Raw genomic sequence first — 17765 nt, 5'->3', positions numbered from 1 at the left:
AGATGAAATATATTCAAATCAAACCCTGGCTTCGTTGTAGTTCAGTAGAAAGTCATTCTTTGTTCAGTGTTTCTGTGTAGTTACCTGCTCATGGCATAGGGCCATGTGATAAGCTTTATAGTTTGTATTTTCATTTTATTTTACTTTCTATATTTTTACCATTCTAGAGGTACTATGATATAGTAAAAGCAATAGTTATGCACAGCTAAGCTGCTTGGGTTCAAACCTCCGTTCTGACACTTAATATGTGGTGACCTTGAACAAATTACTCGGTCATATTCTTTGTCTTCACTTATTCATCTGCAAAATGGACATTTTATTATTTTTATAAGCTATGGCAACATTGTTCTCCAAGTTGTTATTTGAAGTCTAACAACAAGATCCAAAAGGCCCCATAGGGCTTTCTCTTCATCCTCACTTAGTTCCATCCCACTTTACAAGCCTAATAGACATGGCCAATGTTATTTTACGCAATAAATAAATAAGCAAACTCCAAACATTGTTTCTAATTTATGCTGAAGTGTGGAACACTAAACTTCATTAAAATTAACGACCTGAACAAGCCCCACAGACCACACTAGAATGCAAAGTCTGCCAAGAGTTAGAATTTGGTCCACTACCACCAGCCATTAAGCATTCATTGCTACGCATTGGCTCATGAAGAAGGAGCCATGAGATATTCATGGGAAAAGCATTTGCATTTGTTAATGCTTGTAGAGCTAAGGAAAGTAGACTTGTGCAATTTAGACTTGCGATGTCTTAGAGGATATAATGGTAACGTGCAATGTGTCATTCTCCATCACAGCAGGACATAATCATGCAGTACTATTAGAGAGGCTCTCCTCCACACCCTCAAGTTGCCTGCCACTGAAGGGGGGAGCATGTGAAGACTACCCATGCAGCCCAGAAGAAAGCTAGAGAGTGTTGCTAAAAGCCTAAGTTGGAGAAGTAGAAAGTCAACTCTATTCTGAAGATGAGCACAAAGAGATAAATCCTACCAGACAATGAGGGGGAAAAAATGAATGAATGCATCCTAGGCAAGGATAAGAAGACTTTCTGGCCAGTGAGGATCAAGCAGATATTGAAAGCCATGGCAGATCAGCTAATATAGGAAGAAACAAGAAGCTGGTAGGGGCCAGTAGGTTGAATACCAATAAGACTGCTAGGATGATTCCCTTGACATAAACAGGATAGAGAGGCCATGGGATTTCTGTTGGTGCTGCTTATTGGTTTAGGGGAACCCAAGATAATGGCTTCTAATCAGTTCTAGGATATAAAGGCTACAGGCTGGGCTTTTCTATGTTTTATTGTGGACATGCCAGCTTCAGAATCTAGAAGTGCTGAGGAAGGAGTTACAAGACTTAGTGCTTGCCTCAAACTTAGTAGCTAATTAGAGAGTGAGAACCTGTGTAGGAAAAGGCATCACAGAGGAAAAGGCTTTATATACACAGGGCCTAGGTAGAAAAAAAATAAGGGAGACAGAGATAAAGACAGAAAGAATATTTGATTGGGAGTCCATGATTGGAATACAGTGAGATTCTGAGCAAATTGGCTGCATCTCATGTAGAAACTGTATAATCCACCTCGGCTCAATCTTTTTTTTTTTTGCCAGTCGTGGGCTTGAGCTCAGGGCCTGAGCACTGTCCTTGGATTTTCTCAAGGTTAGAGTTCTTCCACTTGAGCCTCAGCACCATTTCTGGCTTTTTTCTATATATGTGGTACCGAGGAATCGAACCCGGGTCTTCGTGCATGCTAGACAAGCACTCTACCACTAGGCCAAACTCCCAGCCCAAACCTCAGCTCAATCTTAGGTACTAACACACTTATCTAATGACTCTGTACTTTAGTTGGGTGTTTATTTCTCTATAACCTTTAGAGTAGTACTTCCTTAAGCACATACCCAGTAAATGTGAATCTCATTAATTTTATTACTAGGAGAGGGAAATTGGGTATGTGAGTACTGTGAAAGGCAATAAATTAAGATTTGGAGCGGGATTTTTGTTTTGTTTTCTTAAATGCAACAAGATCTCTGATCCTTCTATGGGTTACTTTCAGAATGAGGTGGGGGGGGGAAACACTGCTTTTTCCAAAATGACAGCTTCATTTTGTATGAGAATGATGCTAATTACTGGGTATTGACCCAAGATGAATTTGTCTTTGATGAACTACACACTGCTCTTCTGAAAACCTCGCCAGATCATCTCAAATACCAGGAAGTATGGGGTAGTACAGCAAATTGGGGGAAAATGTGTATCAGGAAAAAATTATTGCTACAAAAATATTTTCAGTAAGTTTGTTCCCTTCATAAATAGTGTGAATGGAATGCCTCAGCAATCAGCTGAAAGCCTGATCTTCACTGTGGCCTAATTGCTCGTCTGGTTAGTGCAGAATTTAATTTGTGCTATTGTGCATGCCAGGCTGAGAGCGTGAAATAAACAATGTGTGTTAATTTCACGTTTTCCACTCTACTTAGTCAAAGAGAGCTTGGGCTCCTCTCAGGCCTCAGCTACCCCTCCTCTGCTTTCATCTCCAAGTACGCAGACCAAGTGGGGGGGATCTTGCTACAGAACCAGAGGCTCTAGCAAGTTGCTGGCCTGAATAATGATATTGACCATGTATCCTATTCATATCATGCTTAAGATTGGTACTCGAGCTCATTCTTCAGTGGGCTTACACTCTCAAGTTTGTTGAGGCCCCTAGTTTTCTATAGGTGGTTTTTATTGGGGGCAAATAAAGAGCTACCATTTTGGAGAGCATCTCAGTCAAATAAATTGATGCATTGAGAAGATTCTACTGTGTGGATAACTCTGCTGGAGCAGAAGTTTCATTAGAAAAAGGGAGAAAAGATATTGCTTTTAGGAAGAAACCTGAGGGAAGTCTCTTTTTCTGTTCCCCATGGATTTAGAGCCAGACTACACACCAGCAATGAGATATTCTTGCTGTCTCCCTTAAGAATGAAGGGCTTATATAATGAATGATTGTTGTCCTTAATGTACTATGTTGTCTCTCATCTCCTTTGCTGTCCCTTGGTTATCTCATATTGTTATAGTATCTCACTTTGTTGTCTGATATATTGAATTTATTTGTATTTGAATATTTGAAATTTGATAGGGAAGGGGAGAAAACCAAGACGGGTGGGGGGTGTGGTACCAAGACATGTGAAAGGGTATCAATGTATGTGAATTAATGCACCTTCTATCTGGCAAATATCATGTAACCCTTTTACTAATTACAATAAAAAAAAAAGAATGAAGGGCTTGAGACCTAATGAAGTCATTTGTTCAGGGTCCTAGAGATGGGAGTTTGACTAGGCCTAGAATTTAAGACCTACATTTCTTTTTAACCAGGTCTGGAAAGTAAAACAAATGATCTTTGCTTTTCTATACTCTATGTGTGTGCTGGTCATCCTGGGACTTAAACTCAGGGCCTACATACTGTCCCTGAGCTTCTTTTGCTTAAGGTGAGTTCCCCAACATTTGAATCCCAACTTTTTTGGGAGTAGCTTATTTGTGTCTTTTGGACTTTTCTGCCTGGTCTGGCTTCAAGCTGGGATCTCCAGACCTTAGCCTCCCAAGTAGTTGGATTTACAGTCATGAGTCATTGGTTATCTGACTCAAATGAGCTTTTCAATAACCAGTTTTTCCATAGAATACCTAAATCACATACTTGAACTAATATTGTGTACATTTCATAAGTTACTTACCCTCAATGCCTCAGTTTCTATACATATAAATTGGAGATAATGGTATATCTACCAGTTTAACAGAGAGAGCACACTTAGAATAATGTTAGACATAAAGTCCCCAGTGCATATTAGCTATAAATGGGGTCATAAATGGGAACATTCTAAATTTCCAACCTATTCTTACCATAAGACTGTCTTTGTACATGCAATCAGATACTCCTTCCCCTCCACCCAAGAAATTGGATTTCTGTTCCCTTCCCTTCAGTGTTCACCTCATCTTGTTTTTATTATTGAAATTCTGAGGAAAATTCCAATCTCAGAAAAATACCCGAAGTATTTTGTAGAAGATCTGCGATCATGGATGCAAGCCTTGCCATGGCAGGGAGCTTGCTTGATTTGTCCCTCATCTTCCCAGGGAATAGCACAGTTATGACACCAGCCCTAAAGCACCAAAGAGCACAAGGGAGAGGCCAGATGTGGCTTCATGGCTTCAGAGGCCAAGAAGCAAATGAAGAGAAGCCTCCCTGCCCTTTGAGCCTTCCTTCATTCATCAGGAGAATGACTTTGTGAGTTGTTATTGTTTTCCAAGAAGGAAGCTCCAGACAACCAACACCAATATCTGTTCTTGCCTCCCAAAGGCTAGCTGTTGAGGGCCCTCACTCAAGGAATGGTCTCCCACAGGTCCCACAGGAAACAGGCTTTCCTTCTGTATATCCACAGAAAAACTGAGAAGTGGGTACTGCCTGTTGGCTGGACACAAAGCTGAGATACTGAGAAACTGAGGAATCTGAACAAGAGTTTGAATGATCCCCAAATTGTCTTAGACTATAACTTACCCTGCTAGGGATCTATGAGAAAATAAATAGTAAAAGAACTGATATTCGTTGAGGGTCTAGTGTGTACTAGACATGGCACTGCTTTGAAAAACCTCATGAGACCTCGGTCTATATAGTCTACTGCAGGAGTTAGCGCTTAAACAAAGACCTTTACAAATGGCTGAATAATTTAGAGTGTTTGAAAGAAAAGGTTCTAAATGCTATGAGAGAGTCTAACAAGGGGACTTATTTTAAGTGGGAATATCAGAGAGCCCCCTCCCAAAGCATCATTTTAGCTGAAATTTGACAGGTGAGAGGAGCAGAAGCTGACTACATGTAAAAAGACTACATGTAATCTAGACAAGGAGGATTTCTGGTCAGGCAGGAAGAAATTGGAGCTGTAGAGAAACATACCTAACTGAAGCAGCCAACTGAGTGCCTCTGGCTATCCTCATTCTTTGGGGGGTTTCTGGAACCCCTGGGCCCCACACTGCTCTGGACTGAGCAGATGGTGCCCCTTCTGTCCCCGCCCCTGGCTTATTGTTAATGACATTATCCACAGCTTTATGTGAACTCAAGCCTCTTGCTTTGCCCACTTCCTTCTTTTGATCATCACGGGGCCCCTTGAGCACATGGGTAGCAAGCTGTGGTTCACGCCCTTGTCTGAACCCCACCTCCAGAGTGTGCTTTCATTTGAATCTCCCCCCTCCCCATCCTCCACGGAAGCTAGGACCTGGGAAAGACTGTAAATTGTATACATTATTTCCTTTTTGATTAGGTGAATAAATAACTTGATTGAGACGAGCTTGTTTGGAGGGCGCTGCTGGCAGACTTCCAGGAGTGGGAGGCAGCTGGCTCAGAAGCACGGAGGGACAGCAACAAAGGCCCAAGGGACTGGCACATGACAGGGAGGCTTGAGATCCAGCCTGGATCTGCAGTGCACTGGTCAGATACATTTTAGGGAAGGTGGCTTACCTTTATCCCAGCCAACTGTAAGAGGGGAGATTCAGATTTGGGAAACCTTTCTCAGCACTGGGAACAGTTGTCCCAGCTCTGCCCTCCTGTAGGACAAGCTTCAGTCGGGAAGAAACGGTCACAGGTTCAAACCAGCTGGCAGGGAGGTGTACAACCCAAGTAAGATTGTCTGTGGCCAATGAACCAGTGAGTAGTTCTCCACTTAGGAGAGCTGTGAGTTTTAGGAAAGGCCTTTTTTCAGGGGAAATGTACAGGTGTATGTGAGAATTGTATATGGAACATACTTGCTGGACTTGAAACCAGACTGCTCCTCACTTTCTAAATGTAAGCTAGGATGAGTGCTTTCCTTCTTTCCAAGAGACACGCTTTGACCACATACACTAACCAGGTGGAAACATCATGGTCTTTCCCATAATGGTTGGCCCTGTGTTCTCAGCCTACTATTACCCTACTCACACCTTTAGTATGGTAGGGATTGTGTATCTGTGTGTAGTGGCCACAGTTGCAGAAAAACTGAAATTAGACCCTCTTGTTAGTCTGGTGCAGAAGGTGTTAAATAAATATTGTTGAACAAATGAACAAGTCAGTATAGGATTCTGAAAAATGACTCAGAGTTTGCCTGGGTTTCGTACATTTTCCAACAAATACCTTATTCCTGCAGTCCAGATCCCCAAATCTGTAAGTGCAAACATTCACAAAAGCATCAAACTGTGTAGATAAATCACTCCAGAAGGATATATGTCTGCTGCTCCCTCCATGCTGGGTTTTCTCCTTTGCACTAGAGCAAACAGAACACCAGCAACTAATTAGTTTTTTCCTGTTATTCAGAAGGAGAAAGAAGAAAGCTGCAGTTGTTTTAAAGGATGAAGGATTTATTCTGGTGCTGGGTTTCAGACAGTTCAGTCCCTGGTCACTTAGATCCATATTTCTTGTCCCATAGTGAAGCAAAATATTATGGCAAAGGGATTGCATAGCAAAGGCAGGCAGGCAGAAGGAGAGAGACAAAAAGAGACAGAGACAGAGACACAGAGAGAGAGACAGAAACAGAGATAGAGTGAGGCCCTGGCAATTATCCAGTTCCCCAAGAAAAAGCCTCTACTGACACATCTCCAACTTAGTCTCACCTCCACAAATTTCCAGAACCTGGTGAAACAGCACCACTAGCTGTGGACCTAGGCTTTAACACTTCACATTCAAACCATAGCATTCAGAGAAAATTTATCTTATGGAAGGTTTGATACTTAGCAAAACACAATGCCACATGCTAAAAATCCAGTAAAAGTTTTCTTTTTTTCCCCAGGAGGCAAGACCAGACTCCATCATTGCATTTCTACAAGACCTCAGGCAGATTCATTAAAATGACCTGAATTTTTCCAGTTTATTTAATAATGAGTGCAATAATATTAAACATTGCTTCCATAAATATAGCTCTTATATATATATATATAAGCTTATCATATAGTTTATTTTGTTTCCTAGCTCTGCAAGGTAAGTAGACTAGTTGAATCACTCTTGAAAGGACTCTAGATGAGTCAATTTCTCTTTTAATGTAGCTGTCCATTTCTAAGAAATGTGAGTTCAAAGCTTCCTAACTTTGTGTAGGATTATTTTACTGGGATGGAGCCAAGGACTCTTCTATATCCCAGTCATCTGAACAGCAAGACTTGAATTCATTCACAGATGATAAGAAAGAAAATCTAAAATAATCTATCCTTCAAAGACAGATCTACCTGATGTAGAAACTTCTCAGTCATATGACATGGGGGTTCTGACAAAGTATCTTCTCATCAGCTAGAAGTCATCAAGCAGGACTGCTAATCCCTTTCAGTGCATCAGGATGACCTCAACCATGTGTAGTGGCCCTGTTACAGGGTCTTTTAAATGTGCTAGGAATCATGAGATGGGTCAGTGTTAAACCCATACGTGAATCCCAGTTAAGGGCACAGCTCAAGTACTTGCAGCCATGTTACATAAACTGCTGTGTAAGAAGGTAAGACAGAAATCCTGGTTTCTTGTATTATTTGGATATAGGAGGCTTATAGAGAAAGAGTAACTGGCTCAGGGAACACCCAGAATTGGGTTGTCAGGACATGGGGCTACAGCAGCCACTCCCGCAGGAAGGAAAGCTGACTTCCCATTTGAAGTGCCTTTAAACTTTGACTCGGTCACCATCTGCATGCTTGTTATGCCATGGGTGCTTACATTCTTGAACTGAGTGAAAACCTTATGATTTCATATAGAAAGAATTCTGGGAAAGAAGACAGTGAAGCAGGGTACTAGATGTATCCCTGGGGAGGGAATCACTTCCATAATCTGGGCCTGCTTCCTTACTTTTACTCCAGAGAATTGGTTGGGAGAGTGGTTTCTCATGCTTTGTTCTAAGGACCAACTACATCCAAATCTCCTAGGTCTGTGTTTATACAGTGGATCCTTCAGTTTTCCCAAGATCTATTGAATCAGAATAGTATGGGTTGAGCAATGAAACCCAGCCCATGAAGAAAGCTTAGCAAGTAATTGTTATGTATACAAAGACTCAACAAATGCAACCCCAGAACCACATGATCTCTCAGCTTCATATAACGTGGATTAGTATCATCTTCTGATGTTATGGATATACTTACTACAAGGTCCACAAGGAACAATAACTATGAACAAAACACAGTCAGCCTTTTTTTTTGTAATTCCTCGTTCATCGGTCTCAGTGCTGCATAGGAAGGGAATACATTTTAGTCCATTCTGTGGGAGTATTTTTAGTTGTAAATTCATCCTGAAGTTCAGAGACAGAGAGATAGAGACAGTAAAAGAGGCAGAGACAGAGAGAGACAGACAGACAGACAGACAGACAGACACAGAGGGACAGAGAGACAGAGAGAGAGAAGAGAGACAGAGAGAGAGACAGAGAGAGAGAGAGAGACAGAGAGAGAGAGACAGAGAGAGAGAGAGAGAGAGAGAGAGAGAGAGAGAGAGAGAGAGAGAGAGAGAGATCCTATAAACAGCAGTACCAGAATTATCCTCCAGCGTCCGCATTATTATAAAGAAGAGCTGACACAGCAGAGTCCGGGGATGCTATGTGTCTACAGTGCACTAATCACAGAGGCAGGCAGGCTAAATGCAAAGAGAACATTTGCACAAACAGCACCTGTACTGAGCAGTCATCTTCTATTTTTAGAGTTGCTGCAAAGAACAGAGGGACATTTGGAGAGCCTCCCAAAGGGCACAGTCAGTAGGGGAGGTGGAGAGGTTTGGGCACAGTCTGTGTAGCTGACTCTCTAATGCCCTGTCAAACCGAGTCATTGAAAACTTGGGCAGTCTGACATTTTCAATTGGGTTTGTGTTTTGGCTGAGATGGATATGGAGCTGGGAGAACAGGCACAAAGGAGTTATTCTAATGGATCCGCGATGGGTTTGTAGAACACATTCTTAAAAGTTTAGATGATTGTGAGACCAGAACACTAAAGAACATCTTGTTCTCTGGAGTTCATTCTGGAGCAGACTGAAGTGGGAATAAATACCAAAAAAAATTTTTTTTATCTCATTCATTTTATCCAGTTGCAACCATGTGGGCCCTAAGCAGGATTGTTGTTCCTCAGATTCATAAATAGTATAAATCATACAGTGTAGTCTTGTATATATGTTGATTAGGTCAAGATGGTCAGAACCTACAGGTTGTATGTCTTGGATATTTAGGAAAAATACTGACTCACAACCTCAATTCTTATTTTCCAATAAAGAATGATAGTGAACACTAATTGAAGTCTTAAAGAAACAGTGTCTTTTGCTAAACAAATGGGTCTATTGACAGTTGTCTGAAGGTATCAACTCTATGCAGAAAGGTAAAAATGGTAAAAATCAAAAATGATTTTGATAAATGTTACACATTTGTTTGACCTTTAAGGTAGATCCAAAACACATCAGGTCAACAAAGGTCACTTTTTGATCTACTTCCTTCTCTTATTCTATTTGCAATTAGGAAATTCTCCTTTTTCCTCACAAAAAAATCTTGGATTGAACTATAATGAAGCCCTCAGTTTAATCTCTTATAATGCGGTTTAATCTCTTATTAGTGTCTTCCTTAATCCGGTAGCTGTAGCCACACTGCTATCTCCTTAGACAATTGACTTTGAATCCTAGATACCTGCCTCCTAATGCTGAGCCTTTTCTACTTTATCAGAGAATCTGTGGAGTTAGAAGGACCGTCATGCTATCCAACATCACCTGTTATTCTTTTGTGTGTGGCGGGGGGGGGGGGGTGTCACAGGATTTGAACTAGGTCTGGGTGTTATCCCTGAGCTCTTCAGCTCAAGGCTACCACCCTTCTCTTGAGCCAAGCCTCACTTCCCCTTTTCTAGAGGTTAATTAGAGATAAGAGTCTCAGGTCCTTTTGTGCCCAGGATGGCTTTGAACCTTGATCCTCAGATTTCAGCCTCCTGAGTAGCTAGGATTACAGATGTGAGCCACCCTGCCCGGCTAGCCTGTTACTCTTATTGCCTGAATTGGTAAACTGGACACAGCAGAAACCATTTTTCTAACAGCCTTTTGGAAATATAAAATTAAGCTATAAAGAGGATGCCATGTTGAAATGATTATCTTTGAGTACTGCTTATCAACAAAACATACAAAAATACCTCCTGGCTACATCCTAACTGGAAGTGGTGTTAATGTGTATAAGTCAGAATCCATGGCCCTCACAAGACTATTTGCAGAGAGTAAACAAATTGTGATGGAGATTCACCTAAGATTCAGCTTCTTTAATTCCATATATTACCATTAATGCCTTGTAACAAATGCAAACACTTGATACTGTTGGAATATAAATCTCCACTCAACTAACTATTCACAGAGTGGTGAAATAACAAGACTTATCTCCTTTAATGTCCACCCTGTTCCCAATTTATTTCCTCTCTCTTGGATTAGGCCTTTCCTCAGAGAGCCAGTCCTATATTAAACACTTCCCATTAGAGTCTTGTTCTCAGGAAGCTGCTATATTCCCCCTTAACATACTTGCTCATAATGGTTTAATAAGTTTGTTGAGGGCTAAGAGGAAAAGGAGGAAAGGGAGTTTTATACACAGTCTTATCTTCCTACATCCAGCCACATTTTTCTCTCCTTATGATTATTTTTGCTTCCATTGTGGCTCTTTCAAAGTCTACTTTATATTAGTTTGAACCTTATAAAATGATAATTTCTGGAGGTCAAAAGCAGTCAAATATTGGCAATTCAATAGGGTTCAACATAATGGCATTGAATCTACGTGTTCTGGAACTTGGGATATAGGTATTGCTTGTATAGTCATGAAAATAAATTCAGTCCTTGTCTCAAAGAGCTTGCTTGCCAAAGCAAATTTCAGACACTGCTGTGGGCCTTGACTCTTTTCTTTGTCTCCAACCACCAAAAGTACACCATAGTTTCTGAGGCTTTTTTGCACTAATAAATGTTGAGAAATAGTGGGTTTTTCTCGCCATTTTCATTGCCCTTCCTGGATCTGACTGGTGAACTCTACTCAACACCCTATGTAAAACTCGTGCACTTCGGATCTCAAGTGTAATGGCAATAGGGGTAGACAGCAAGACACCAAGTGTGTGTGGGGGGGAGGAGGGATGTTATTGAATAGTACAAAGACACTGTGCTTAGTGGTTGGGAGATGTATGCCCATTGTGAAAGTGGATATTTACCTTTGCAGATCCTGCATTCATTAGGTCATGCTTATCATATTGAACATTTTAGCTGCTCAATAAGTCTCCACTGAATCAAACTAGAGTACTTTCTAAAGCATTCCCAGTAGTGAAGCCATAATGGTGAACACCAGACCCCTCTCCAAGGGGAGGAGTTGTGGGGCTTGCACTCTGGGCCTGGGCATCCAAGACATTTTTGAAAGCCACAACATGGAGGCATCCAGTGCATCTTGGTATTTGCCAAACAAGCTTTCATCCAAGACTTTTCAGTCCTTCTCCTCTGCTTTGCAATTATTTTAAGCAAGGTTCACATCTTTGTCTTTTTCTTTAAATTCCTCACTTAAGAATTCTAAAAGCAAAAGAAGTGAGAAGTTAAAAATGTTGGAGTCTTTGAACACCATCCTGGCTTCACCCTATCAAGTCACATACTCCCAGCTTTTTTTTTTGCCAGTCCTGGCCTAAGCTCAGGGTCTGAGCACTGTCCTTGGACTTTCTCAAGGCTACCACTTGAGCCTCAGCACCACTTCTGGCTTTTTTCTATGTATGTGGTACCGAGGAATCGAACCCGGGTCTTCGTTCATGCTAGGCAAACACTCTTCCACTAGGCCAAACTCCCGGCCCAACTCCAAGCTTTTACACAACAGAGCTCAGCTCCCCTTCCATGATCCACCATTATCCTCCTTCTAGGAGCTGTTACCTTGTCCCAAGAAATTCCAACAAGACCCTTTGGAACAAAGACCTGCAGCCAACTAAATTCCTAGTCTGGACTGGGAATAGAAAGTACTTAGTGAGAGAGATTTGTGAAATTTGTTTTTAAATACTACAAACATTTTATCTTTTGACCCTTACCTCCACGACAACCTCCTTCTGGCTACCCATCCCCAAAACGCCTCCACATTGGGTCTTTGCAAAATCAAGTCTGACCTTTAGATTTAGATGTTCTCTGTTGCAATGTGTTGGGGTGTTTCAACACGGTAACTCCAGATCTATTTACTAAACTGTTTGGCACATTCAGCACATCCTGAGGGAATTGTTGGCAGGACCTGCAGTGCATTTTTTCACTCCTCCCTGATGCATTATCAGACATAAGGTCATCCCAGTCTAGAGAGATGGGTGCTGCACTGGGCTCATTACCTCACAGCAAGCAAGCCAGATGAGGCCATAGGATGTTTTCTCTTCATCATTCAAGCTTGAAAGGAAACTGTCAGCCTCCACTTGCTCTTAAAACAATGAAAATTTCGGTGACAGCATTCTCATTAGCTCAATGGAAATGAGAATTCTAGGCAAAGACCTTCCCCTTTTTGTAAGCATCTGAATGACTCTACCTCTGGCACCATTCTAGAAGCTGAGGTATCAGATGGGCCTCAGCATCTGAGGAAAGGGTTGGGAACGTAACAGTGACTCCACTTCTTCAGATGACCAGACACTTCTAGGACACATCAATTTGGAGGCAATGAAAACGGGTTCCTTTGTTTTGTTTGGTTCTGTCTCTTTTTGGTAGATAACAGGTTTTCATGGCCTCTTCTTCGCTGGAAGTAGATGCACGTATAAAATTGTTCTCCTGTGACTTACACACATCGCATCATCTGCAAACGAGTGGAGGCGTCGTTACATGGATAAATCCTCCTTTCAGGAGAAACTCAAATAAAAGCAACAAGTGCAGACCCAATTCCGTAACTTACATTGCATAATTTCTAATCTAAGAGGATTCGGTGACTATTTGATAAACCACTGGGATAATGGGCAGAATTATGATAGCCCTGGTAATTTCTTACATTTTTATAGCACATTATGGTACATTATTTCCTCATCTGAGCCTTCTAAGTAACCTTGCTTAATGGTCATGGTAGATAGTTGGACTCTCTCTCTCTCTCTCTCTCTCTCTCTCTCTCTCTCTCTCTCTCTCTCTTTGAAAAAAAAGGAAAAGGAAATCATAGGAATATTAGTACAAGTGATCTAAGCTTATCATTTTAGCCACTCCTCCTAACTTCCTGACTTCTTGCTGTTCCTCCATCTCCACATGCAGAATCTGAGGAAGTAAGGTCAACAATCCAAGGTCAGACACGACATGTTTCTGAGTCACACCCTGATTTATTATAGTGTTCCAGACTAAAGTTAATGCATTAAGCAGTGATGTTGCCAACCAGAGCCACGAGCAATGGCAGAGTCTGAATCTGATGCACTCTGTGGCACTCAGTGGAACCTTCTTTCACACTTTTCTACCATTTTTTTCTGAATTGAAGAAGGAATCGTCAAGATGATGATATCTACTTTAACCCTTATGTCCAATAAGAGGTGTTCCATCCAAAAGATATCTAATAAATGAATGTGATAAATTTTTCCTCATGGTGATGAGTGAGTTCATAGAAATCTCTGAATGAGGCTTTATAAACTATAGAAATAATATAGTGGCTATGTTTTTCTGAACTACAAACCAAGATAGGATTGGATAGAGACTGAGCTGAGATGGGGATATCTGAAGAGAAGTTTGGAAACACACTACGTAGAAAATTAAGCAGGAGTAGTCACATGAATCCTTTGGCAATTAAGAAAAATGGAGATAATGAGGGAAGGGGTGAAACTGTCCAAAAATAAATGCATTTTTTACCTGACTTATGTAACTGCAGCATATCTGTATATCACCTATATAATAATATTAAAAAGGGAATGAAAATGAAGTGGAAATTAAGAAAGTGGCTTTGCAAGTATTCCTTCCTGAAGGTTGTTGAACTCTGTTTCCTATCCTCATTTTCCCTTCTTTCTAGGCCTGAATAATTAGGCTTTGATTCCTGTTGCTTCTGAAAGAGCAAGTAATTGCCTTTGCTTCCTGGAGTTGCTTTTGTCTGCATAACAGGAGGGGTGTAGTCCTAGACACCTCTGACCCAAGGGAAGCAAATTTTGTGGTCTAGGTAGGATGTCTATGTCATCCTTCACCTCAACTACAGGTCAGAAACAGGAATAATGGACATAGTGAAGAAAAGTAGCACTGAACAGAAGCCATCCCTGTCAGGATCTCTATAAGGCTTGGGTTGCTCTGGGTTATGCCCTTATGCAGCTCTTGGATTCCTATAAGACAACTGACTACAGAGATTTTTGTGACCTCTCAGTCAGTCCCTCGGGGACTGTGTCAACTTCTTGGAGGGATATTTGGGCATCACAGTGTTGGTAGCATAAGAAAAGCATTGAATTTGTGATTGGATCTAGAATAAATCCCAAGAAAATCTCTTCTCTTTTCTTATTATGTAAGAAACGCATTCTTAGCACTAGAAATGGGAGCTACTAAGGGTGATGGTGGAAAATTTGGGGGAGGGTCCAAGTGGTTTTTATGAAAAGCAAAGGAATTATGGAAAGCACATTGCAAGTCTTGTTATGTTTTTATATAATATGTTCCAAACCCAAACAAAGTCAAAAAAAAAGTGTGCAGAAGCAAAGCTTAAACCATTTTGTGAATCCCTCCCTAAGTTTCACATTTCTCCAGTGAGGCTCACATTCCTTTATTCAGATTCCAAAAGTAGAGATAATTTGTTCCAAATGTTTCCAAAGCCAACCAGCAGAAAGGCCTAACGATTTTTCCAGAGCTGGAGAAAACTGTGAAATCTTCTGCACTCTAATGGAGCATTCAAAAAGGGAAGGAAAAAAGGAGGCAAGTGAAGGGAAAGAAAAAAAAATGTTTTGCTGCTCCGTTTGTTTATTCTGTTCTAGTTAGGGCTCTTTGACAAGGTCTACAAAGTCATGTTGATTGCATGTGCCTTATTTCCTCTTCAAAGGTGGCATTTCTTTTCTGTTAGGGGAGCAGATTGTGATGAAGAAAATGGCCATGTAATTACATATTTCTTGAGAGATGATGAGGAAGCTTATTTCAAAGAGACTCAACCTGGAGATGCTGGAGAAGGAATGTGCCTATGTGCTAGCTGAGGCACACCCAGCTTCTGTAATGGACCCTTCTCTTACTTAAAATCCACTGATTTGCAAATTGTGATTCTCTTTGCTAATAGAAAAGACTATCTCCCAATAAAACCTCCATCTAGAAGTGTGCTTGGGGCCCATGGAACAGATGCTACTGATGAACACACAGGCAAGTTCTCAGGATGAGGCAAATTTTCAATGGTTCAAAAAATAACGTTTTGGGGTTTTTTTGTTGTTTTAGTTGTTGTTTGCTACACTGTTACCAGACTGTGATGTTATCCAGTAATTTAAACACATGTGCCTCATCTATGCTGGGAGATTCTGTGTTCCTGCAAATCTGCAAGTGCATCTTCCTCGTCTTCCTGACTCTCAGCATAGTGATTAATCAACATTAAATATATACATTGGGGAGGGAGGAAAGAGAATGGAAAATTCAATGTATGTTAGCACATTCAATTGAGCTAAAGAAAGCTTAGTCAAATTCAACTATGAAGATAGCTACTTTAGATTTCAAGCTATTATGGTTTATGATGTCATCTATGTAAAATTCAGGGCTTATTATTATTGTTGTTGTCATTGTTATCGCAGCCACCATTTACTGAAGTCATAATTATGTGTTATGTATAGTGACAAGAGCTTTCCATCCATAATCTCTCTTCCAAACAACTCTGCAAATGGGAAATGACTATTTCATCTTTTTTTTTTAAAAAAGAGGAAACTGGGAAACTGAAGCTCAATGAATTCATAGCCTTGTATGCATTGACAGAATCGGAGTCAGAACTAGCTTGGTTGATCAGCTGAGACTTAAAAACACAGAGAGATGTTCTCACAGCCAGCTCAATGAATGGCATCAGGATTGTGACTCAGTATGTTTGCATCTCATCAAGACAAGTTTCTGTTCTTGGTTGCTAACCATGCCCCTACATCTGACCTGCAGAACTTACCATTATGCAACTGGTTAGATATAAAAGACTATAGGCATCTCAGACACAATTCCCCACTAGTCTTGGGTTCCATTTCAGAGCATGTGAGGTTCTGCTAGAAGGCAGGGGAAACATTTCTCTGTGTGAGTTGGGGCATGCTTGCTAGGATCTGAGAAGGAACAGTCGTGATATGATGCAGTCGGGTGATGGATGATTGTTCCAACCATAATCACACACAGAAGATCCTCTTCTCCCCTCCCCAAAGTGATCTTCAGTTACAGGAAGATCCTCGACTGAATATTTCATTGCTAATCACTAGCCAGAGAAGAGAAGCTTTCTCTCGGAGTCTCCATTTAGTGAACGAAGTTTATAATAACTTCTGTCTTCCTGAACTTTTGTGCTGATCATCACAACCAAATTACTTAAATATCATACCACAAGTGTGAAAGTGCTTCATGCATAATCAGAAATCATATGGGATAAATTATATAACATGTCATACATATATAAATAACATAAGCATGATTGGTAGATATTTCTGTGTCCAAAATTTTGTGATATATTTTGATAAAATTTTGTTATATATTTTAGAAGCTGATATGTGTTAGCTTTTACACTTAAGTAGAGTAGGTAAAACTAGTGAATAGAATTGTTTTTTTTTTACAGCTAGATGGAATAGGATAATGACAGGAACCAAATTTATTTTCTCCTTTTTATTGGCTTTCTTCATCTTTGGTGATATTTGAAAGTTTACACCTTTCCATGTTACCTTTAGATTTTAATAAGCAACTTCATTTCCAAGCATTAGAGTGAGTACTATTTTCTCCGTTCTATTAGAACTCAAGAAGAATCAGGAGAGACAATTTATCTTTACACTTCTCCCTATAGCCCCTCCTTTTTTTTCAAAATAAAATATGCTTTATTTTATGTTTCTTTTATTTTTTATTGTGATTAATAGAAGGGTTACATTATATTCACCAGATAAAAGGTGCATAACTTCACAAACATTGATATTCCCCATTTCCCTCCCACCCTCTCCCTGCTTATCTTGATTTCCCCCCTTCCCTATCCAATTTCAAATAACCAATTAAGCACATATAAAATATGTCAGATAACAAAGTGAAATATTGTAACAATATGCGATAACCAAGGGATAGCCCCTCCTTCTTAAGAACAACCTTAATGAGGAAAAAAAGTCACTTCTTCATTTTCTTTCTCATAAAGCCTCATCTTACCTAGCCAAAAAAAAAAGAGCAATAATGATAAGGTCTAAATGAATGGAAACAAGACCTTTATCTTTCTTGAGTGATTGTTGTTCTTAATGTACTATGTTATTTCTTTTCTCCTTTGTTGCCCTTTGGTTAATCTCATATTGTTACTGTATCTGACTTTGTCACTTGGTATATTGTATATATGTTTATTTGTTGTTGTTTTTGTTGAAATAGGAAAGGGAAGGGGTGAAAACAAGATGATTGGGAGAGGGTGGGGGAGAGAAATGGGGACAAAAACATGAAAAGGGGTATCAATGTGTGAGAAGTAATGCACCTACTATCTGACAAATGTAACTGTAACCCCTCTATACATTACCCCGACAATATAAAAAAGAGCAATATGTTATAGGCAGTAGAGTAAAGATTAGCCCACTGCTTCAGCTTCTAGAGTTGTTGATAAAGTGATACAAGAACAAAAATCTATTCTCTCACAGTCTGGAGACAGAAAATCAGAGAAAAAGATATTGACAGAGTTGGTTCTTGTGGTTGCTCTGAGAAATAATCTATTTTAAGATTCT

Source organism: Megascapheus bottae, chromosome 19 (genome assembly GCF_031878675.1).
Source record: "Megascapheus bottae isolate mThoBot1 chromosome 19, mThoBot2.hap1, whole genome shotgun sequence".
Classification (NCBI taxonomy): domain Eukaryota; kingdom Metazoa; phylum Chordata; class Mammalia; order Rodentia; family Geomyidae; genus Megascapheus; species Megascapheus bottae.
The sequence above is the reverse complement of the archived record's forward strand: the minus strand, read 5'-3'. Positions refer to the sequence as shown.